The sequence below is a fragment of the Dendrobates tinctorius genome, unplaced genomic scaffold (genome assembly GCF_039654945.1).
Source record: "Dendrobates tinctorius isolate UK_male_01 unplaced genomic scaffold, ASM3965494v1 ptg000245l, whole genome shotgun sequence".
Lineage (NCBI taxonomy): Eukaryota > Metazoa > Chordata > Amphibia > Anura > Dendrobatidae > Dendrobates > Dendrobates tinctorius.
This window is the reverse complement of record NW_027361912.1, coordinates 9,418,738-9,444,191: the sequence shown is the minus strand read 5'-3', so window position 1 is coordinate 9,444,191 and position 25,454 is coordinate 9,418,738. Positions and strand designations below refer to the sequence as shown.

Here is a 25,454-nt window from a genome sequence, read left to right as displayed (position 1 = left end):
ACATTGAGACTAAATTTGTGGGACTTCCACTACTTCCCCATATCTGTTCTAGCTCCAAGCGGCGTCCCCCCAGCTCAAAGCTCTCTAGTTTAACAGGTGGTGGGGTTGGCTCCTCATAACAGGTGAGGGTTCACTGTTATCAGTACATTCTGGGATCACGACGGGGCTACGCTCCAGAGTGATTTGCACCAGCTTCAGCCTTTCTCTTAACTTTCACCAACTCTCGTTTTATGTCCTGCAGTTCTTTCCTCATCTCTTCAACCTATTGCGGCTCGGCCACTGCACTCACAGTTGCTTCGGTGCACTGAGCCTTCACCACCGGGACTGCCATCCCCTGCTCCTGCTTCTGCCTGTGCGCCTTATTCCCTATTTCAGAAAATGTCAGGCGAGGATTCACCCATACACGCTCCCACAGGGCCTGCTTTGTCAGGGTATCACGCAGTCCAGCCAGAGGTATCGCAATGTTACATCTATGGGGTCCACTCCCACACAATCCTTCCTAACAATGGCGGTATGTAGCTCTTGCAGAGCATTCATATATTGAGTCACTCTTTCATCCTCCCTCTGCATATGGCTGAACAGGCGACCCCTAGGTTCCCCTACATCAGTCGGGTCCCCATGAGTCTCCTCTAGGATCTGCAGAACCTTGCCGAAGGTGTCGAATTCTCTAGGGGTCTGTAACATGACAGAGTCCCTGACACCTGTCAGTAGTGCGTCAGTCTCATATTCTGAAGTTCGTGAGTTCGATCCTCACATGGGGCAGTGGTCTCCTCTTTTCTGAAGAGATTTTTTTTACCAACTTAGAACTTTCCCTTTCAGTTCTAAAATGTTTCTGATAAGTAAGGATTTGCGAACCCAAATGACAGACAGGACACATGGGTTGTTGATTCTCTTGACACTTTTGCTGTAAAAGGGGGTAGTTGAGATTGATTTGAGCTATGAAACCAAATTAAATCTTTTGCCAAAGGTCATCACAACGAACGGACCAAAAGCTGGTGTTCAGAATTTTTGACAGCTAAGCGCAAATTCTACCTGAAATACTTTTGTCTGAAAAACACCTGTCAGTCTTTGAATGTTGGCGGCAGTACAGAAAAAGGTGCATTCTCATAGCGGGATTCAAACCCGGGCCGCCTGGGTGAGAACCAGGAATCCTAACCACTAGACCATATGTGAAAAAATGCACAGCCTTTTCAGTGACAATATGAAAAAAAATAAGTTTTCTACTTGGCACAAAGAACATCTGCAGTTCATTTCGCGCAACTTGCCTCGTTAACACAGTAGTAAGCAAATCAGTTTCATAAGCTGAATGTTGAATGTTCGATCCTCAGACGGGGTACTCGCCACTCATTTTCTCAATTGATTCTGTTTCCATCTTGGCTAGAGAGCCACAGATTTTTCCCATTCAGTACCAAAACATAACCAGTTGAAACAAGGTGGATAGCTCTAATGACAGACAGGGAAAAAAGGGTTGCTGAGTCCCTTAAAACCTAGGAGTTAAAATTGAGAGATAAGAATAGCTTGAGATTTGACCTCAAATGTGATGTTATGCAAATAAATATCCAAACGCTGTGGTGGTCAGCATTTTTGCAGCAAAGAATAGTTCCTACCTAAACTGATTTCATCTACAAGGTACGGGGCAGCTTTCGAATGTGCGAACTAGTTTCAAAGGAGTGTCACTCCCATAGTAGGAATTAAACCAGGCAACCAGGGATAACATAGTAACATAGTAACATAGTTAGTAAGGCTGAAAAAATACATTAGTCCATCCAGCTCAGCCTATAAAATTCTGTCAGAATAAATCCCCAGATCTATGTCCTTCTAAAGAACCTAACAATAACTGTAAGATACAATATTGTTACGCTCCAAGAAGACATCCAGGCCTCGCTTGAACCCTTCAACTGAGTTCGCCATCAATACCTCCTCAGGCAGGGAATTCCAGATTCTCACTGCCCTAACAGTAAAGAATCCTCTTCTGTGTTGGTGGAAAAACCTTTTTTCCTCCAGACGCAGAGAATGCCCCCTTGTGACCGTCACCTTCCTTGGTATAAACAGATCCTCGGAGCGATTTTTGTATTGTCCCCTTATATACTTATACATGGTTATTAGATCGCCACTCAGTCGTCTTTTTTCTAGGCTAAATAATCCTAATTTTGCTAATCTCTCTGGGTATTATAGTTCCCCCATCCCCTTTATTAATTTTGTTGCCCTCCTTTATACCCGCTCTAGTTCCATTATATCCTTCCTGAGCACCGGTGCCCAAAACTGTACACAATACTCCATGTGCGGTCTAACCAGAGATTTGTACAGAGGCAGTATAATGCTCTCATCATGTGTATCCAGACCTGTTTTAATGCACCCCATGGTCCTGTTTGCCTTGGCAGCCGCTGCCTGGCACTGGCTTCTCCAGGTAAGTTTATCATTAACTAGGATCCCCAAGTCCTTCTCCATGTCAGATTAACCCGGGGTTTTCCCGTTCAGTGTGTAATGGTGATATTGATTCCTTCTTCCCATGTGTATAACCTTACATTTATCATTGTTAAACTGCATCTGCCACCTTTCGGCCCAAGTTCCCAACTTATCCAGATCCATCTGTAGCAGAATACTATCTTCTCTTGTATTGACTGCTTTACATAGCTTTGTATCATCTGCAAATATCGATATTTTACTGTGCAAACCTTCTACCAGATCGTTAATAAATATGTTGAAGAGAATAGGTCCCAACACTGACCCCTGCGGTCCCCCACTGGTCACAGCGACCCAGTTAGAGAATATACCATTTATAACCACCCTCTGCTTTCTATCACTAAGCCAGTTACTTACCCATTTACACACATTTTCCCCCAGACCCAGCATTCTCATTTTGTGTACCAACCTCTTGTGTGGCACAGGTATCAAACTCTTTGGAAAAATCAAGATATACCACAACCAATGACTCACCTTGGTCCAGTCTATAGCTTACCTCTTCATAAAAGCTGATTAGATTGGTTTGACAGGAGCGATTCCTCATAAACCCATGCTGATATGGCGTTAAACAGTTATTCTCATTGAGATAATCCAGAATAACATCCCTCAGAAACACTTCAAATATTTTACCAACAATAGAGGTAGACTTACTGGCCAATAATTTCCAGGTTCACTTTTAGAGCCCTTTTTGAATATTAGTACCACATTTGCTATGCGCTAATCCTGTGGAACAGACCCCGTCGCTATAGAGTCTCTAAATATAAGAAATAATGGTTTGTCTATTACATCACTTAGTTCTCTTAGTACTAGTGGGTGTATGCCATCCGGACCTGGAGATTTATCTATTTTAGTCTTATTTAGCCAGTTTTGCACCTCTTCTTGGGTTAGATTGGTGACCCTTAATATAGGGTTTTCTTTGTCTCTCGACATTTCACCTAGCATTTCATTTTCCACCGTGAATATCGTGGAGAAGAAGGTGTTTAATATATTAGTTTTTTCCACATCATCTACAACCATACTTTCCTCACAATTTTTTAATGGGCCTACACTTTAACTTTTGATTCTTTTACTATTGATATAGTTGAAGAACAGCTTTGGATTAGTTTTACTCTCCTTAGCAATGTGCTTCTCTGTTTCCTTTTGGCAGCTTTAATTATTTTTTTAGATAAAGAATTTTTCTCCTTATAGTTTTTTAGAGCTTCAACGGTGCCATCCTGCTTTAGTAGTTTAAATGCTTTCTTTTTACTGTTAATTGCCCCTCTTACGTCTTTGTTTAGCCACATTGGGTTTTTCCTATTTCTTGTCCTTTAAGAGATTCAGAAAGAGAATTGGAGGGATCCAATGGCTGGATATCCTTAAAGACAAAAATGTCCAGGAAGGATGGGAAATCTTGAAAAATGAAATTCTCAAAGCACAGTTGTTAACAATTCCGAAAAGAGGGAAGAATAGGAAGCATTTAAGGAAACCAGGATGGATGAACACAGAACTTAAGCACATGCTAAAAAGGAAGAAAAAAATGTTTATAAAATGGAAAGAGGGAGGCATAACTAAAGAAGAATATAATGCTGTCTGCAGAACCTGCAGGGCACAAATCAGATTATCTAAAGCTGAAAATGAATTGAGGTTTGCAAGAGATGTCAAAAGCAATAATAAAGGATTTTGGGGATATGTCAAAAGTAAAAGAAAAGTCAAAGATGCTGTAGGATTTTTACAGGATGAAAATGATGAAATGGTAAGACAGGATGTTGAGAACGCTGAACTTTTAAATTCCTATTTTGCATCTGTTTTCTCTCAGAAAAGAAATGTAACATCAACTCTTCTTCACTGTCCTATTAAGGGAATAGAAGAATGCAGGATATCTATAAACAGAAAGATAGTGAGGAAACACTTAGCTAACCTAAATGAATTCAAGTCTCCAGGTCCAGATGAATTACACCCCAGAGTACTGAAGGAGATAGCAGAAGAAATTTTTAAACCCCTCTCCATAATCTTTGAAAATTCTTGGAGAACAGGAGAAGTGCCAGAAGACTGGAGAAGAGCAAATGTTGTTCCTATCTTCAAAAAGGGGAAGAATGTGGACCCAGGCAACTATAGGCCGGTGAGTCTGACTTCTATACCAGGAAAGATCTTTGAACAAATTATTAAACAACATGTAAGTCAATACCTGGATAAGAATGAAGTGATTAAACAGAGTCAGCATGGGTTTGTAACTAATAAGTCATGTCAGACTAACTTAATTTCCTTCTATGACGGAATCACTGATTGGGTGGATCAGGGAAATGCTGTAGATATAGTATATCTTGACTTCAGCAAAGCATTTTACAAAGTCTCTCACACAATCCTTATTGAAAAAATGACTAAGTATGGAGTGGACAAGGCAACTGTTAGGTGGATTCATAACTGGCGTAGTGATCGGACCCAAAGAGTGGTCATAAATGGCTGCACATCCAGTTGGAAGAATGTCTCAAGTGGAGTACCACAGGGCTCTGTCCTGGGCCCTGTATTGTTCAACATCTTTATCAACGATTTAGATGAAGGAATTGAGGGTAAACTGATTAAATTTGCTGATGACACAAAGCTAGGAGGGATAGCTAATACTAGAGAAGAGAGAGAGGATTCAAAAAGATATAAATAAACTGGAGAAGTGGGCAGCAACTAACAAAATGATTTTTAACAGGGAGAAATGCAAAGTACTACATCTGGGCAATAAAAATGAAAAAAGCATATACAGAATGGGAGGAATAGGGCTAAGTGACAGCACATGTGAAAAAGACTTGGGTATACTAATAGATCACAGACTGAATATGAGTCAACAGTGTGATGCAGCAGCAAAAAAGGCAAATGCAATTCTAGGATGTATTAACAGAAGCATACAGTCTAGATCACGTGAAGTCATTATTTCCCTCTACTCCTCTTTGGTCAGACCTCATCTGGAATATTGTGTCCAGTTTTGGGCACCACATTTTAAAAAAGACATCAACAAACTGGAGCAAGTTCAGAAAAGAGCAACCAGAATGGTGACGGGTCTGCAAACCCTGTCTTATGAGGAAAGGTTGCAGGATTTGGGAATGTTTAGTCTGCAAAAGAGAAGACTGAGAGGAGACTTAATAGCTGTCTACAAATATCTAAAGGGCTGTCACATTGTAGAAGGATCAACTTTATTCTCATTTGCACAAGGAAAGACTAGAAGCAATGGGATGAAACTGAATGGGAGGAGACACAGATTAGATATTAGAAAAAACTTTTTGACAGTTAGAGTGATCAATGAGTGGAACAGGCTGCCACGAGAAGTGGTGAGTTCTCCTTCAATGGAAGTCTTCAAACAGAGGCTGGACAGACATCTGTCTGGGATGATTTAGCGAATCCTGCTTTGAGCAGGGGGTTGGACCAGATGGCCCAGGAGGTCCCTTCCAACTCTACGATTCTATGATTCTATGATTCCCACAAGGTATAAACAGTGCCTATTAAGGATGTTCTTAAACATTTCCCATTTATTTTCTGTATTCTTATTTCTGAGGACATTGTCCCAGTCAACCAGATTAAGGGCATCTCTAAGCTGCTCAAACTTTGCCTTCCTAAAGTTCAGTGTTTTGTGACTCCCTGACATGTCCCCCTAGCGAAAGACAAGTGAAACTATACAATATTGTGGTCATTATTTCCTAGATGCCTAACAACCTGCAGATTTGTTATTCTGTCAGGTCTGTTAGATAGTATTAGGTCTTAAAGTGCTGCTCCTCTGGTTGGATTCTGCACCAATTGTGAAAGATAATTATTCTTGGCTATTAGCAGAAACCTGTTGCCTTTATGGGCTTCGCAGGTCTCTGTTTCCCAGTTAATATCCGGGTAGTTAAAGTCCCCCATAACAAGGACCTCATTATGGGTTGCAGCTTCATCTATCTGCCTTAGTAGTAGACTTTCCATGATTTCTGTTATATTTGGGGGTTTGTAACAGACGCCAAAGAGAATTTTGTTACTATTTTTCCCTCCATGTATTTCGACCCATATGGACTCCACATCCTCATTCCCTTCGCTAATATCTTCCCTTAAAGTGGACTTTAGACAAGACTTTATATAAAGACAAACCCCTCCTCCTCTCCGATTTTTACGATCTTTTCTAAACAGACTGTGACCCTGTAAGGTAACTGCCCAGTCATAGCTTTCATCTAACCATGTCTCGGTTATTCCCACTATGTCATAGTTACCTGTAGATATTTCTGCTTCTAGTTTTTACATCTTGTTTGTCAGGCTTCTGGCGTTAGCGAGCATGCATTTTAAAGAATTTTGCTTTGTTCTAATCTCCTCCCTGTTGATTGTTTTAGAAATCTTCTTACCTCCCTTCTGAGTATGTTGTCTTGGATCTTTGCCGCACCTCATATCATTCATCAGTATAATATCTGGTTTCAAGTTCATGTCTGATGCTTTTCTTCCCATCCCCTCTTCTTCTAGTTTAACTGATGAGTGTAGCGAGTCTTCTGGCGAATGTGTGTTTCCCAGGTTTGTTGAGGTGTAGTCCGTCTCTGGTGAGGAGTCCATTGTACAGGTAATTCACACTATGGTCCAGGAATCTGAATCCTTGTTGTCTGCACCATCGTCTTAGCCAGTTGTTTGCATCAAGGATCCTGTTCCATCTCCTGATGCCATGCCCGTCTGCTGGAAGGATAGAAGAAAAAACTACCTGTGCATCCAGTTCCATTACCAAAGAGCATCCCTTTAACACATACCACAACTCATGATGCTCCGATACGGCAGAGAAATAGCGTCATAGTACCATAAAAAATACGTCACTTTTTACATCTCATGACTGATATCCATTTTAAATTCTCCAATACCTCCAAAAACGGACAGTATCTTACTCCATACAGTATTATGGCCACCGCATAGTGCGCTATACAGAGTAATGAGGCCCATATATTTCACCATACAGAATCATTGGTCCCATATAATGTTTGAAACAGTATATGATGAGCTCCACATAATGCTACAGTATATGTTGGTCCCCATGGATGAAGCTCCACTGTCTTATGGGCCCAAATAATGCTCCAAACATAATGGGCCCCATTTCTATTGCTCTAGTGTATAATGGGCACTGTAAATGCTGCTCCAGTGTCTGATGTCCACCTTTGGAATGTTCCAGTGTATGGTGGGTCCCATATATCATTCTCCAGAGTATAGTGCTCCCCAAAAATTACTGTCCCAACATTGAAAACACTTAAATAAGTCTCCTCAAATAAGTCTCCTCGCTAGGGAATCCCTGTACTAGTCTGGGCGTACAGACGTGATGTCATTGCGCTCTCTGATCAGAATATCACATTGACGTTCCTGCAGCAGAAACCAGAGGAAGTAGCAGCTGTAAATGTTCTGTACCCAACTAGGGATCGGAGTCCCTAGCAGCGACGTGTGGGAGCCAGAAGGAAAAGGCTACGGCTGCCTGCCATACGAGAAAGTTCCAAGAGAGAGTCAACAGTGGGAACTTCATTGAACTCAGCACTGCGAGTACCTCAGATAAGCGCTAGAACGGAAGCCACACTACCTATCTGCATAGAGAGAATTCCAAATTGGCTTCCAGGCTGACCAACTCCTTCTCCATCTGTACTCTGGGTCCTGGACAGCACTTACCAAGTACAGGTAAAGGAACTGCATGACTGTGTCTCTCCTCTTTCTCCTGCGCCTGGCGCACGGCGCTGCTACATTCTGCACTGCACACCATCTACCAACTCTTTCATGTGCCCTGTGACAATGGCCATACCTATGCAGGGCTTCTACATCTTAGCTGCACCACAACTTCTGTCTCAGAGAAGTGCCACTGCAGCGCTGGTCAATCTACTCAGAAACCACAGGTGGCGTCACGTATCATTCACCTATAAACGTAATTCACCCCTTTGCATGGACGCCCAGGGCCACGGAACGGGTCACCACCACTGTGACACATCCCAGGGAGACAACGTTCCGGTACCGATTAACCCCACTGCCCTGCCTGGCCACCCACACTCCATGTCAGATTCATCTTGGATTGGGGAATTCACGATTTGACTTGATAACCCATGCATGGTATGATAGAAAGAGCTACATGGACTAATGTGAAGTGTGGCCTGCTGCATCATTCACTTTGGGTGGGGGTGCAGAAGACAAGGAAAGTGGTTCTTCCTGACCAGGAGCCAGCACTTGATGACTCAGTGCTTGCATTTTTGAAACTTCAGAAGAGGAGGGCATATTTGCTGGAGTCTGTTTCGGCAATGTAAGCCCAAACCAGTTCCTCATGCTCTGGCTTTAAAAACGGTTAACCTACTCCCAGAAAAGGTAGCCTTCCAGGCGTTCCGTAGACAGACCATGATGCAGGCTTAACACCTCCTGCCTTAGCTGCTATTGTGCTTTTGCCACTACCAGCAGATGCACCACCACCATCAGCACCAGCTGACCCCCCCACTCCCACGTCCGCGGCCTCTTCCACCAAACTTCCAAATTTAGCACAAAATAGACACAAAATAACATCACATAAAGGGTACTGTATCAGAAGCGTACAGCTCTATTCTGTCAAAGGATAAGTGTCAATCTCCATATATATTCTATCAGTCACACAGAAACACTCCCAGGCTCAGTATGGATTAGACAAGAATATAAAAAGTAGAAAAAGTGTTCAGTATCATCAGATAGCAGGTATATATAGCATAGTTTAAACATTAACAATGTACACCTATATGTCTTGAGTAGTGTTGAGCCACCCCGCTAGTGTTTTGGTTCGTCGCACAGGAGGCAAGTTCGTCGAATGTTCGTTGAACCACACTGAAAACAATGTCAGGCAAACACAAACACATACTAACACATAGAAAACAATTACAAAACACATTAAAAGGTGTCCCAAAGCCGACAAAATGCTCAGAAGCCAAAAATAACATATGGAAAAGGGCAACTACATTTACAAAAGAGGTGGAGGAGTAAAAGGAGGAGGTGGAGGAGACACAGATCTAGGCTTGTCATGCCCTTATGAAGTCAAGAAAGTCTGGTCTAAAAATGTAAAAACCAAACCCAAAAAACAAAATCTGAAAAAGAACACGATCATATACCGTCGTACTTCCCACCAATAAGTTATGGCAACTGGCGATAGGGCGGCGTTATTCCCATGAACCTCCAAACAGCGTCCATGAAGCCAAAGTGTTTGCTTTCTAGGGGCAGTATGATTGCAAAGCTGAACATTAAAGGAATGTCCAAAAGGGCACCACCAGGAGTGGAGCCTGCGGCTTAATTGGACTCCACCCGGGAAACCACAACCATGCCACCTCAAAAAAAATGCACATATTGAAAGCTTTGTCGATTGTGTGTGTGTGGTGTGGTATGTCCATTTGTAGTTGTGCTAGAGATTTGTCATCTTTATTCTGTTAACAAACGAGACTCCGGCATGCCCCTGCGGTACGCGTACAGCTTACTAGAGGGATACGCTATGCTCTGGCACGCGCGATCGAGCAATAACAGTGCTATCATGGCCTTCCATGTCCGGGGCTACATGCGCACTACACTGAAAGGACCATCTTTTGTCGCTTACAGGTGCAGATAACCCGCTGAACACCATTAGTGATGGGGATCTGGGATTCCAATAATTCGCCGTGAACGATGATTTCCCAGTAATTGCAGGTCAACAGCAATTCCTGATTTCGGCCTAACCGCCATTCCAGAAAAAATGCAGAACATTATGTGTCCAAACCACAGGTGCTGTAGCTTGCTTAACAGCTCTGCAGCCGTTCTCAGGCCCAGTATGGATTCTACAAGATTCGAGAAAGTTGATAAAGGGTACAGTTTCACCGGATAACACGTATATATGTTGCATAGTTTACACATTAAAAACCTATGTGTATCGATCAGGAGGCAGGCTCAGACGGTCTCAGGCCCAGTATGGATTAGTCCAGATTGTACAAAGTTGAGATAGGGTACATTATCACTGGATAGCAGGTATATAGAGCATAGTTTAAACATTTAAAATCTCCGTGTTCTCTGCAAGGATTACACAACAATCTAAAAACTAGAAAAAAGGAAATGTATTTCAAGCGTACACCATGATACACTTTTGGTGGTATTTTTAAATCTTCATTTATATTTCTGTCTCAGTAAGACAGCCCAGACTCTCTGCAATAGGAAATTAGATGCATACAATTATTTACCTAAAGTCTAGTGATTGCAGAAATCTACGAATTACTATTCACGGGAACAACTTCCATCACAAGTCTCTGAGGCGATGCTGACCCTCAATTAATTAGTGTGTGGACACAGCAAAAACCTTTCTTTGTGAAGAAAGTGTTGCTGTATCGCGGTACCGTTGATCCCATTGCCGTTACTCATATCCATCCAATTTTGATCACAGGGAGAGATGTAAACATGGTGCTCACTGCCTATCATGATCTGTCAAGTAACTTTGGAGTGCAAAACACAGAAGTCACAGGCCGTAGGCGATTCAATTGGATTGGCATGAGAGGGAGGGCACATTTAAAAATGTGCGCTGGAATGTCACACGTCCGTGGGTAGGAAAACTGTTAAAGCTGATGAGAAACCACCACTGCATCTCATTGTGAGTCGACGTCCATAAGAAATGGAAGCCATTGATCATCTGAAGCTGGATCCCGGCCAGCAGGACAGGGCATAGCTACGTCTTAACCATCATCTTCTATCAGTTCACCAAATTTGAAGTGCCAGTCCCAGTGATGGATTTGCCAGCCCAGACTACACAGTGGAGGAGCAGGGAGAGGTAAACATTGCAAATGCTGGGGCCCTGCCCAAGCAAGGGGGCCCACTCGTGGGCGTCGGCACTGGGCCCCTCATAGTACGGCGGTGTGTCTGACGGCGGGTGTACACCACCACCGTCAGAGACACTTGATTGCACTATGAGGGACCCTGTGCCAGTGCCCGCGCCCACGAGTTGGCCCACCCACCTGTCCAGGGCAATGGTTCTCGCACAGTTGCGTGCGCTCAGTGGTGACCCCGGCCATTGGGGGGAGGAGGCTGCCCAGATAGGGAGGTTTACAAAATGCTATATGTTGATGTGGGACATTCACCTGCTGCTAAAGGCGAAATTGGTCAAGTCCCAGGAACAGGTGGACCAAAGAAAACAATTTTTCTGGCAACCTATGTGTCATCAGGGTAAGGTGGGACAAAATCTTTGGAAACCCACGCATGGTTCATTTTAATGAAGGTTAGATCATCCATATTTTGGGTCGACAGACGGGTCCTTTTTTCTGTCAGTATTGATCCAGCAGCACTGAAGACTCTTTCCGATAGCACACTTGCAGCTGGGCATGCGAGCTCCTGTAAGGCATATTGTGCCAATTCAGGCCAGGTGTCCAGTTTAACTGCCCAATAGTCAAATGGGAATGACCTGTGAGGGAGAACATCGATATGGGAGGAAAAGTAGTTTGTAACCATACTTGACAAGTGCTGTCTCCTGTCAGTTTCAATCTATGCAGTATTACCAGTCGTGTGAGTGGGACTTGAAAAATCAGTCCACAACATTGTCATGAAACCCCTGTCTCCAATGACACTTCTGATGTGTCCACCACCAACACCGCTTCCAAGTTGCCCCCGGCCCCTACGGCTTGTGTGAGAACCAACACCGCTGTGTGATGGGAATGCCTCAACCAACCGGTTTACCAGAGTAGCTTGTTTGTTAGCCAATATTAGGTCAAGGTTCTCCTGTGCAATGATGTTTTGGAATTTGCCTTTATAGCGTGGATCCAGGATGCTGGGCAACCAGTAGTCATCATCGTTCATCATTTTAGCAATGGGGGTGTGGTGCCCCTGAGGCTTCAGTCACCACAGAGGTACTGCACCTTCTCCTAAGGTGTAGTGCCCCACCATCCAAGTAAGGTGGGAACTCCTGACCATGCTCCACACCTGCATTCCACACACAGGATAGTTCAGTGGGGCCACCTAACAGCTTCAGGCTGGGGGTTAGTAGAGCACCCCTTGTGGAACCCTGCTTCGTAACACGAGATGTGCTGGGAGGCGGGTGGAGTGAGATGATACAAAAGAGAGGGAAAGTGTAGCATTTCAAGTCAGTCTGGGGGGAGACCCAGAAGAGGTCAGTCTGACAGAAGGTCAGTCTGGGGGAGAGACCCAGAGAAGAGAGCAGGTTGACAGCAGGTCAGCCTGAGAGGAGCTCAAGGCAGAGGAAGGCAGTCAATCAGGAGAGGCTGAGGACTGGTCTTAGTGGAACGAGCTCCTCAGGGAAGGAAGAGAAGGAGAAAGAGACGTAGACTAGAGACTACAGATTCCATGAGAGAGAGAGAACAGATCGGAATGAAGGAGAAGAGAAGGACGGTGGGAAGCTGGTTGAGAAAGAGAGAGAACCCTTCCTGTCCACAGTGCGCAAAGGTCGGGGCCCTGTCCCCGAGGTTGATTGGATCTTTATATCTGGCAACGGACACCGGAGGAGTAGTGAGCCGCTAACGCCTTGCTCCCACCATAGACTTGGGGCACAACAGCGAAACGGATAGAGAGCTGGGACTCAGGAGAGGAGTCCCCGAAGTAGTCTACAGCTGTCTGTCATACAAGTAGAGACTAGGAACACTTAGAGAGAGGAATTCCAGGGTAACTAAGTACTGGAGTGCTTCGCACCTAAAGGCGCATTTGAGGAGTCGTTCAGTGAAAGGTACATATTGGCGGAGTGTGGAAAGGAGAGTCTATCCTGCCTGGAGGTTGGCTGGAGCCCTGACCTGGAGAACACAGTACGGAGGCAGGCAGTTGTGTGAACTGCAAACAGTGAGTAAAGCTTTGGAACTGCATACTCTGGTGTCCTCCAGTTATTCCCGCACCGCTATACCTGGGTAACAACGTCTACACCATCCTGTGCCTCTCCTCATCCATTGCACCTACACTGCCCTGGGACCACAGCTCAACCTGTGGGGAGCTATACCATCTCTGCTGCACCACATCATCAGTCCCAGTGGATCTGTATGCAGCATTGGCCTAACACCATACTTGCCAAATACCACGGGTGGCGTCACAAAATATTCTAATAAACTCTAAACACCATTAACACCACCGCCATTGATATTGGGGCCCAGGGCCATGGACCGGGTCACCGCTGCTGTGACACACCATCCCCCATGCACCGGTCCGGTACCGAGTACCCCACTGCCCTGGGCGAGCCGCGGGGTGACCCAATTTCTGGAATCACGAACAGGATGACGAAGCCCGATGCCATCGGGTTCTGTGTGCCTTGCATTTACAATTTTTGAAAATGTGCAGAAGACCAAATTTAATAGACTGTAAAATGGACATTAGAAATGGCCGCTGGCGCGGAGGAGAAGGGCGTCAAGAGATGGGAGGTCCTAAGAAAAGACCGCAGAGAGTCTTGGGCCATCCCTGCCTGAATTACTATCTGACAGACGCATGGCCCACCCCCCGAGGGGTTCGTATACTGGCTTGGTATGGAGGCGCAGGAGGAAGACGCCGCCCCCGGAAGGAGGAGCAGAGAAATCCAGTGGTGAGCAGAAGGGCGGAGCAAGGAGAAGAACGCCAGAACGCCATTTTGGAGAGTAAGGGAAGGAGGCCTGCGGAGCGTGGCGAAGAGCAACCCCCCGGCGCCATGGCTGACGGCTCCAACCCGAACTCTGGCATGAACCGCCAGCAACTAGAAGCTGAAATAGCCGAAGAAATAGTCACGCTGACCACCCGGCTGCGGCTGAGGCAGGAGGCCTTGGGAAGACTGAGCCGACAGCGCACCCAGGAGGGGCTTACACCTGCGGTACCCGAGACACCGGTACCCACCGCTGCTGCACCGGATCTTTTCCTGGCAGACCTTGCGAAGCTTGGAGCTGCTACCATGCCACCGGCAGTGTATACTATCCCTTCTTTGCCGCTGATACCAGAGGAGTTGTATGCAGCCGAGGGAGCCGAAGCAGAAGAAGGGGAGCTCCTGTCCGGACCTGGCGCGGCTGCGCTGGTCTCGCCGGCGACTCCCGTGGAACCGGAGTTGTCATGGACTACACTGCCGTCACCCGCCACCACCATGTCTACACCGGAGCAGAGGTCGCACCCCTGGGAACTCCTGGGTATATATTCCGGCCTTCCTAATGGATTGATGAAGCGAAGGACCCTGCTGGTGGGGGTACGGTTGGAGCCGGCGCGCCCGATCCGACAGCTACAGACCAGAAGGGGATCTGGATCGTTTTGGGATCCCTTCATTGCTAAATCCCCAGGCAGTTGCTCATCAGCACCAGCACACTGCAGAGGCCCTAGGAGCTAGACCGCGTACCAGAACAGTGGAACCACCTATTGAGCAGGATACCACATCAGGTAACAATTCCAGTGCAGCTACCCGAACCCCAGGAGGGGATCAGCACTAAAGAACAATTTACAAAATTTCTTGTTACCCAGGAGGGTCTTGTTCGCACCAGTTGTGCCTTTCTATTTTGCTATCATGTTTTTTCGGTAGCACTTTTGTTGCCCTGTTTTTAATTGGCAGCATTGTTTTTAAAATAGAACTGTAGAGATCATGAACGCTGTATGATCCATAACTGTACTTGTAAATAGTTTGCACCTCTTTAGGTGCCCCTTTCTTGGTTTTACATATGCAGCCTCTTTGTGAAGATAATGGTTACACAAAGACTCTTTGCGAAGATAAGGAATGATGTCTACCTCAAGGGACACTGCAAGAAATCCCGGCTGGGAGCAGTGTTCAGCACCTTACAAGAATTTTGAATGTTTTATTGATAACATATTTGATAATGTTATGCCTTATGAAAAGTAAATGTCTTTTATAGAATATTTTGATACAGAGACTTAGGAAGTTTTGAGATAGAATGTGAGAGTTGAATAAAGATTGAAGAATTGCAAGTGACAAGCCAAGGGTAGATGGTCAGTGTCTTGCGTCCAGAAGTAGCAGTAGTAGTAGAGAGAAAGAAAAAGAGAATAATTGATAGAAAATGTAATAAAGAGAATGTGTTGAGTATAGCACTTTGAATTGAGAATTGCACTTAAGTAACTTTTTGATATTAAGATAGGAAGTTAGCCTGTTTGTAACGTTTAAGAAATGTGCCTCCTATACTAGGAAGATTAGATAAGTATTGTTAAATAGCATTAAATACTTTTTTTGTGTGTTCCTGTATTGTACCTTTTGTTGTCTTGCAGCCCGCGGACGTGCTGTGTTTAACGGGGGGTATGTGGCGCCCCTGAGGCTTCAGTCACCACAGAGGTACTGCACCTTCTCCTAAGGTGTAGTGCCCCACCATCCAGGTAAGGTGGGAACTCCTGACCATGCTCCACACCTGCATTCCACACACAGGAGAGTTCAGTGGGGCCACCTAACAGCTTCAGGCTGGGGGTTAGTAGAGCACCCTTCATGGAACCCTGCTTCGTAACACGAGATGTGCTGGGAGGCGGGTGGAGTGAGATGATACAAAAGAGAGGGAAAGTGTAGGATTTCAAGTCAGTCTGGGGGGAGACACAGAAGAGGTCAGTCTGACAGAAGGTCAGTCTGGGGGAGAGACCCAGAGAAGAGAGCAGGCTGACAGCACAGCAAGTCAGCCTGAGAGGAGCTCAAGGCGGAGGAAGGCAGTCAGTCAGGAGAGGCTGAGGACTGGTCTTAGTGGAACGAGCTCCTCAGGGAAGGAAGAGAAGGAGAAAGAGATGTAGACTGGAGACAACAGATTGCATGAGAGAGATAGAACAGATCGGATGTCGATGCCTGCTGCGGATGCTCCTCCTCCTCTTCTGAGCTATTGGCAGCGGCACACTCTACCCCCAATGGATGCCAATCTGGGTCAACAACTGGGTCATCCATCACCTCCTCTTCAATGTCATGTGCACCTTCCTCTGTGTCACCGTGTATGGTGGTATAGTATGCGGGAGGGGGCAACTCAGTTTCATCAGGGTCAGATTCTGGCTCAGTAAACTGCGAGGACAATGTAGTGCTCTGAGTGAATGTACCAGCAGATAAATCTAGCAGTGGCTGTGCATCAGTGCACTCCATGTCAGATTCATCTTGGCCTGGATAATTCACGATTTGATTTGATAACCCAGGCATGGTATGTGAAAACAGCTCCATGGAGTAATCTGTAGTGTGGCCTACCGCATCCTTCAATTTTGGTAGGGGTGAAGGACACAAGGAAAGGTGTGGTTCATGACCATGAGCCTCCAATGATGAATCAGTGCTTTTATTTTTTAAAACTTCAGAGGAGGAGGCAATAGAGCTGGAGGCTGAGTCAGCAATGTAAGCCAAAACTTGTTCTTGAAGCTCCGGCTTTAGAAGCGGTTTACCTACTCCCAGAAAAGGGAGCCTTCGAGGCCTTGTGGAGACAGACGATGACGCAGCCTCAACACCTCCAGTATTAGGTGCTATTTTGCTTTTGCAACTATCAGGAGATCCACCACCAACACCAACACCATCATTACCTGCTGCCAACCCCCGCCCACTTCCATGGACTCTTCCACCAACTTCCACATTTTTTATGAAAATTTACCCAAATTTACACCAACTCTCTGGTACTGTAAAACAAGGTACAAGGTGTATATAGTACTGGGGAGAATTGGAATGTCTTTACTCTTCAGGACACTGTGGGATTCAGTCAGGCCCAGTTTATTTAACACCGCAATATGACAGGCAGATTCTCTATGCTGTTAGAAGGGTGTATAGAGGACTGTGTAGAATTGGAATGTCTCTACACTTCAGGACACTGTGGGATTCAGTCAGGCCCTGTTTATTTAACACCGCAGTATGACAGGCAGATTGTCTATGCTGTTAGAAGGGTGTATAGAGGACTGTGGAGAAATGGAATGTCTCTACACTTCAGGACACTGTGGGATTCAGTCAGGCCCTGTTTATTTAACACCGCAATATGACAGGCAGATTCTCTATGCTATTAGAAAGGTGTATAGAGGACTGTGCAGAATTGGAATGTCTCTACACTTCAGGACACTGTGGGATTCAGTCAGGCCCTGTTTATTTAACACCGCAATATGACAGGCAGATTCTCTATGCTGTTAGAAGGGTGTATAGAGGACTGTGTAGAATTGGAATGTCTCTACACTTCAGGACACTGTGGGATTCAGAAGGCCCTGTTTATTTAACACCGCAATATGACAGGCAGATTCTCTATGCTGTTAGAATGGTATATAGAGGACTGTGTAGAATTGGAATGTCTCTACACTTCAGGACACTGTGGGATTCAGTCAGGCCCTGTTTATTTAACACCGCAATATGACAGGCAGATTCTCTATGCTGTTAGAAAGGTGTATAGAGGACTGTGGAGAATAGGAATGTCTCTACACTTCAGGACACTGTGGGATTCAGTCAGGCCCTGTTTATTTAACACCGCAATGTGACCGGCAGAAATTGCCTAGTGTATGACAAACTACAAGGTGTATATAGAATTGGACAGAATTGGAATCTCCTTACAGTGTACGTCTGTAAGAACGGAAAAACTCCTCGACTTATCCTTACAGAGTCACACACAGCTTCACTGTGGCCGTGATAACAGCCGTTACACGGTACTGAGAGAGGAGCGTGCATGTACACTGCTGTCCAGTGTATGTAAAATTGTCAAGCTCCGTGTTTTAGTATACAGACTGACACACGCTGTCTCTCTATAGTTTTGAATGTAATCAAACAGCAAATATACTAAACTGTTTGAAAACCAGACAAAACTATAAGGTGGAGGTCTGTAAGAACGGAACAACTCCTCGACTTATCCTTACAGAGTCACACACAGCTTCACTGTGGCCGTGATAACAGCCATTACACGGTACTGAGAGAGGAGCGTACACCACTGCACGGTGTGTGAAAAATGAACGCTCAGTATCTCACAAGGACAAAACAATAAAATCTGGATTGCTTTGAAAAAAGCAGTTTGCTCAGCAGTGGGCACACAGCAATGCAGCTACCAGGTAGCCTTAAAAGGCAGCCTAATAACCAACAGAGCTGATGCACCAAACTATAGCCTCCCCTTGCACTGCACAGTGACTGGTGTGTTGTACAGGCAAAATCGCTAGCAGCAGAATCAGTTTTTGGTATCTTCTTCCCTGCCTAACACACTCCCTACAGAGTCAGCAGCAGCTCTCCCTATTCTGAGATCAGCATGAGTAACATGGCGGTCGGCGTCCCCACCCTTTTATACCCCCTGTGACGCCCCACAAAGCAAGCAAATCACTTGCATGCCCTTCTCCAAGATGGTGGTGACCGCTACCTATGTCATCCCGTTGCCCACAGTGTCCGTTCTTCCTGATTAGCTGCAAAAAAGGGCGCTCAATCATCTTTTGAAACGCAACTTGGATGGTAAAGTCGCCGACCTCGTGGCCGACCTCACGCTTATGTCGGGTTTCGTTTCATGAAACCCGACTTTGGCGAAAGTCGGCGACTTTTCAATTTTTCGACCCGTTTTGCTCAACTCTACTCGTCACCTTTAGGTGCTGTTTTTTTTTTTGAGGCCAAGAAAGATGGTTCATTAAGACCGTGTATTGATTATCATTCCCTTAACAAGATGATGGTTAAATATCAGTACCCGTTACCTCTGATGTCTGATTTATTCTCCAGAGTTAAGAGTGCCTGCTGGTTTACTAAACTTGACCTCAGGGGGGCGTATAATCTTATTCGCATCAGAGATGAATGTGTTAAGGGGAGAATATATGGCACATGAATATATACAAGAATCAAAACTGTACCACTATATAGACGATTTGCTGAATATTAGGATCATGTTGCTTTAAGATACTTCTGATTCTCTGCTGAATTATTTCTGTGTATAACCCACCTAGGCTTCATGTAAAACCGCAATACTGGGTGGACTAGGGTGGAGCGGGCTAAAGAACAATACTTATGTACACGGTGATTGTGTAACACATGGGAACAGTAAACGGTAACTTAGAGATGTACATAGTGATTGTGTACCGATATGGGAACAGTAAACAGTACCTTGGAAATGCACTGTTGATGTAACACAATGAGATAGCATAATTTCTGTTATAAAAGCTGCGCACTCTGAATTAAAGACAGAGAAGAATCATACTGACACGATACACCTTGTCTTGTGTATTCTTTTCTCCGTGCACGGAAAATCTCTACCAAAGATCCAATTTGGCCACAGACAATTAAGACGGGCTACACCCTAGTGCGGCAGAATCAACAGTTGGCGCTCAAACAGTGGGGCTCAGGACGATACCAGACGATCACAGCCGCAACAAAATCTCCCCCAGGACGGACGTCTTTCCAGCAGGACGAGGCTGCAGCTCGAGACCAGGTGAGAAAATATATCATCTTACCTACCCTTCTGTATTCACGTCCGGCTGGGAGGAGATAGTTGGCTGTCTTCTCTGAACCCTTAAACTGACCACGTTTGAAAGTCCTGAGCCTATGGACCCGGTCAGGTATATAATTCCTTAATTGTCTGTGTGTATTGTCCGGTCTAACCAATTCAGAGGGTGTATCTAGAATCTGTCAAGTATCTGTTAAAAACTATTTCATACTGCACTAGGGCTACTAGAAGCATACAGAGCAGAGTACAAAGGGGATGTTTCCACTGGGTTATCACCCTGGTTCCGACCTTAGAAGTTATATATATATATTATATACACTCACTGGCCACTTTATTAGGTACACCTGTCCAACTGTGTGTTAAGACTTAATTTCTAATCAGCCAATCACATGGCGGCAACTCAGTGCATTTAGGCATGTAGACATGGTCAAGACAATCTCCTGCAGTTCAAACCGAGCATCAGTATGGGGAAGAAAGGTGATTTGAGTGCCTTTGAACGTGGCATGATTGTTGGTGCCAGAAGGGCTGGTCTGAGTATTTCAGAAACTGCTGATCTACTGGGATTTTCACGCACAACCATCTCTAGGGTTTACAGAGAATGGTCCGAAAAAGAAAAAAAATCCAGTGAGCGGCAGTTCTGTGGCCGGAAATGCCTTGTTGATGCCAGAGGTCAGAGGAGAATGGGCATACTGGTTCGAGCTGATAGAAAGGCAACAGTGACTCAAATTGCCACCCGTTACAACCAAGGTAGGCAGAAGAGCATCTCTGAACGCACAGTGCGTCGAACTTTGAGGCAGATGGGCTACAGCAGCAGAAGACCACACTGGGTACCACTCCTCTCAGCTAAGAACAGGAAACTAAGGCTACAATTTGCACAAGCTCATCGAAATTGGACAGTAGAAGATTGGAAAAACGTTGCCTGGTCTGATGAGTCTCGATTTCTGCTGCGACATTCGGATGGTAGGGTCAGAATTTGGCGTAAACAACATGAAAGCATGGATCCATCCAGCCTTGTATCAACGGTTCAGGCTGGTGGTGGTGGTGTCATGGTGTGGGGAATTTTTTCTTGGCACTCTTTGGGCCCCTTGGTACCAATTGAGCATCGTTGCAACGCCACAGCCTACCTGAGTATTGTTGCTGACCATGTCCATCCCTTTATGACCACAATGTACCCAACATCTGATGGCTACTTTCAGCAGGATAATGCGCCATGTCATAAAGCTCGAATCATCTCAGATTGGTTTCTTGAACATGACAATGAGTTCACTGTACTCAAATGGCCTCCTCAGTCACCAGATCTCAATCCAATAGAGCATCTTTGGGATGTGGTGGAACGGGAGATTCGCATCAGGGATGTGCAGCCGACAAATCTGCGCCAACTGTGTGATGCCATCATGTCAATATGGTCCAAAATCTCTGAGGAATGCTTCCAGCACCTTGTTGAATCTCTGCCACAAAGAATTGAGGCAGTTCTGAAGGCAAAAGGGGGTCCAACCCGTTACTAGCATGGTGTACCTAATAAAGTGGCCAGTGAGTGTATATACACATATAGGTGCTCACGTCCGGCCATACGCCCACGGTATAAACTGGGCCCGGTGACGTGAATGACACGGCATATATATATATATTTTTAAGGAAAGAGGTGATTACTATTTTTCCCCCTCTGCTGAAATATCAACCACCTATCTAGAGGTGATTACCACTATTTACTACAAGTCCTAGCACCAAAAACCCACCCTGGTCACGATTTCCTTAATTGTCTGCCTTATCTGCTTTGCCTCTCTGCTTTGCTGTTTTGGTTGTTTGCATACGTGATTGTTACCTCAGCCAGCCTGAAAAGGAAAAAATATAGATAGGGAGACGTACTGAGCAAATTCACTGTCACTCTGGTTCCGGTCCTGCTCTCGGCTTGACCGATGATCGCAGAAGTCTGAACTGTGTCTCTCCCAGTGGGCAAGTGGGAGTAGGTGCTTGATTACTCTGAGTGATTTTCCAACCTCTAAGTGGTTGATGACTTCTTGCGGGGTTCCCACCGGACATCACCTGGCTAAGGTGATGGTGTTTTAGCTGCAGCATAGGTTCATAAGTTATATGGGTGGAAGGGTAATTTCAATTACCGTGTTGATGTGACTGAGTGATTGCTCTCTCCCTGAAAAGTATGGTTTGCCCAGGTGTAGATTTTTCACCTCTACAAATCAGGCTGGCATATGGATAGGTAAATTGCGAATTGTTTTGGTGTCAAGGATTCGCAGTATTTGATGTCAGTACCAGTTTTAAATTCATTGTCTTTTGTCTTTTGTAGTGTGTATGATTTGCCGGCAGGAGGCGTACTAGCATGTGGTTAAAATTTTTGAATGCATTCTATGTGTGTATACATATATATACACTCACTGGCCACTTTATTAGGTACACCATGCTAGTAACGGGTTGGACCCCCTTTTGCCTTCAGAACTGCCTCAATTCTTCGTGGCAGAGATTCAACAAGGTGCTGGAAGCATTCCTCAGAGATTTTGGACCATATTGACATGATGGCATCACACAGTTGGCGCAGATTTGTCGGCTGCACATCCCTGATGCGAATCTCCCGTTCCACCACATCCCAAAGATGCTCTATTGGATTGAGATCTGGTGACTGAGGAGGCCATTTGAGTACAGTGAACTCATTGTCATGTTCAAGAAAACAATCTGAGATGATTCGAGCTTTATGACATGGCGCATTATCCTGCTGAAAGTAGCCATCAGATGTTGGGTACATTGTGGTCATAAAAGGATGGACATGGTCAGCAACAATACTCAGGTAGGCTGTGGCGTTGCAACGATGCTCAATTGGTACCAAGGGGCCCAAAGAGTGCCAAGAAAAAATTCCCCACACCATGACACCACCACCACCAGCCTGAACCGTTGATACAAGGCAGGATGGATCCATGCTTTCATGTTGTTTACGCCAAATTCTGACCCTACCATCCGAATGTCGCAGCAGAAATCGAGACTCATCAGACCAGGCAACGTTTTTCCAATCTTCTACTGTCCAATTTCGATGAGCTTGTGCAAATTGTAGCCTCAGTTTCCTGTTCTTAGCTGAGAGGAGTGGTACCCAGTGTGGTCTTCTGCTGCTGTAGCCCATCTGCCTCAAAGTTCGACGCACTGTGCGTTCAGAGATGCTCTTCTGCCTACCTTGGTTGTAACGGGTGGCAATTTGAGTCACTGTTGCCTTTCTATCAGCTCGAACCAGTATGCCCATTCTCCTCTGATCTCTGGCATCAACAAGGCATTTCCGGCCACAGAACTGCCGCTCACTGGATTTTTTTTCTTTTTCGGACCATTCTCTGTAAACCCTAGAGATGGTTGTGCGTGAAAATCCCAGTAGATCAGCAGTTTCTGAAATACTCAGACCAGCCCTTCTGGCACCAACAATCATGCCACGTTCAAAGGCACTCAAATCACCTTTCTTCCCCATACTGATGCTCGGTTTGAACTGCAGGAGATTGTCTTGACCATGTCTACATGCCTAAATGCACTGAGTTGCCGCCATGTGATTGGCTGATTAGAAATTAAGTCTTAACACACAGTTGGACAGGTGTACCTAATAAAGTGGCCAGTGAGTGTATGTTGTGAAATTAGATAATTGGATAAACTGGTTTTGTTCTGCATACTATAATTATAAGGTTAGTTGTTTCAGGTAGAAAGAGAATTACTTGAATGGTAATTGCTTGATTTGTACAGATATCTCTGTGAGATCCGAGGTCTATTGTTACTTTCTAGTTATTGTTTACTAAGGTCACTACATTTCTCTGTGAGATGTTTTCTTTGCAATGTTTTAGAGCGAAAGTTTTGAGGAAACAGAAATTTTAACAATTTATAAGGTATTTTTATACTACGCAGTTTCTGGATACACGAGATTTGTGAAATACTCTGGTGTTAGTTGTTGGTTAATTCCCTATATTACTGTGTTCAAGATAGCTAGACATCACTATGTTCACTGAAGACCCCTTTACTCAGACATAAGGAGTACATACAGCTTTTACAGTCACATATCCCACTGTTCATAACCCCGTGAGAATTTGTTTCAAAACGCACACATACATATGTTTTTCAGATATACTCAGAATTCAGATGATAGAATGGGTGGGAGCAGTCAGTCAATATCTATAAGACAGATATGACCCATAGTGGAGTGAGGAAGAAAATGTACGTTAAGAAACCCTCCGATCACGAGGGGAGGAGCATTAGATAAGAAGGGATGGAAGAATGTGTTAATGAGTGGAGAGCAGCGTCCCAGCCTCAGGTATTATGAGGTGTTACAGGACCCTGAAGCATTTTATAAGATGGCAGAGGAAGTTAGGAAAAAAGGGATGAGGAGAGGAATATAACAAGATTGCTGAATTTTGTGCAAAACAAATATTTACACAGGAAGATGTCAGTTGCAATATCTGCATTACATTCATTTATACTTCTATATACATTCCCGATGACTGGACGTGTGCCAGCCGTCAAACACAGAATGCAGAATATCGTGAAACTTGTTCTGACTGTCAGATGACCAATCCAAGTAGTCTTATCCTCTGTCCAACTATTTATATAGACGGCACGTCTTGTGCTACATCCTGTCCAGCATCCATTATAGTTTTATTAATTAATGTAGTTTATGAAAAGAATAATGAAGAAAAAGATGAATATGACATGGAGGTATATAATTAAACAGAACAGGAAGAGACAGGAAATAAATAGCTCAGACTGATAATCTACAGTATTTATCGTTATATGGTGGGGGGACATAATTATCATCATCATCTTTTAAGCCTCAAAGCTCATACTTTTGTACACAATCTACTCCACGCAAGGACTCCTGGAAATACCAGGAGACAGATACTCTAGTAAGCAGCTTGCCAGACCCCCATTCTCCAGGATGTCATGCAGGGAAAAGGAGAACCTGTGGATAATTTCTTCCACCGATGTAACAAAAAGTTTCTGGATCTCAGATTTGAAATGCAAATTAGTTCCCTGTTGGAAGAAGCTTGACACCCACCAACATCGAGCTCCAGATTTTAATAGGGTATTGGCATACTGATTCCACAACCCATGAAAGTACATATACTCTTAACAGTTGCCCCCCCCCCACAAAAATACAATAGAGAAACAACATCTCTCACCCAGACAGAGGTTGAGGATACTCCTCTCAAATTCCTGGTGGGTCCCGATGCAATCAGAAGAGTAATCAGGGATATTGATGTACTTGCTGAAGAAGTATGTAGTCTTTTCTTTTTTACAGGACACATCTGTAGATCATGTGGGCGTTGAACTAATGGCACTGATCCCAGACTCAATATTGGCAGGCTGAAAATCCAGTTTGTAAAGGTGGGGCCAAAGCCAGTAGCCCTGCTACCAAGGAAATTGCAATATTCACCCTCCATTTCACAATCTGCAATTATTTCTATGAAGTTATGGATGATACATGATTTGTGTGCTGTCAATGAAGTTATAGTACTGAACACATCTATGGTACCAAACCCACACACTATGCTTTTTTTTTAATCAATTCTATTTATGTTTCTATGGTTTACGGTGATTGACCTGGCCAATGCTTTCTTCAGTTTATTTCTACATGCTGCAAGCCAGTACCTGTTTGTTTTCACACGAGGGCCAGCAATATATTTGGACTATGATGCCTCAAGGGGCACAGTATAGCCTCTCTATGTTCACCCGAGCCATGACCACGGTCCTGGAGCCCTGGAAGAGGATACATCCCACAGGCACTTCGTT

The 25,454-nt window shown here is 44.8% G+C and overlaps 1 protein-coding gene across 2 annotated transcripts in view; it reads right to left on the bottom strand.

Moving 5' to 3' along the window:
- LOC141060811 (lysozyme C-1-like) overlaps positions 1-25,008 on the bottom strand; it is a 112,802-nt gene extending 87,794 nt beyond the window's left edge. Inside the window, exon 1 of one of the 2 annotated variants that reach the window (XM_073557188.1) lies at positions 24,845-25,008. The gene's annotated coding sequence lies outside the window, so the exon portion shown is untranslated. The remainder of the gene's footprint in view (positions 1-24,844) is intronic. The other variant, XM_073557187.1, reaches the window with a different exon arrangement.
- Positions 25,009-25,454: the final 446 nt, after the last annotated feature.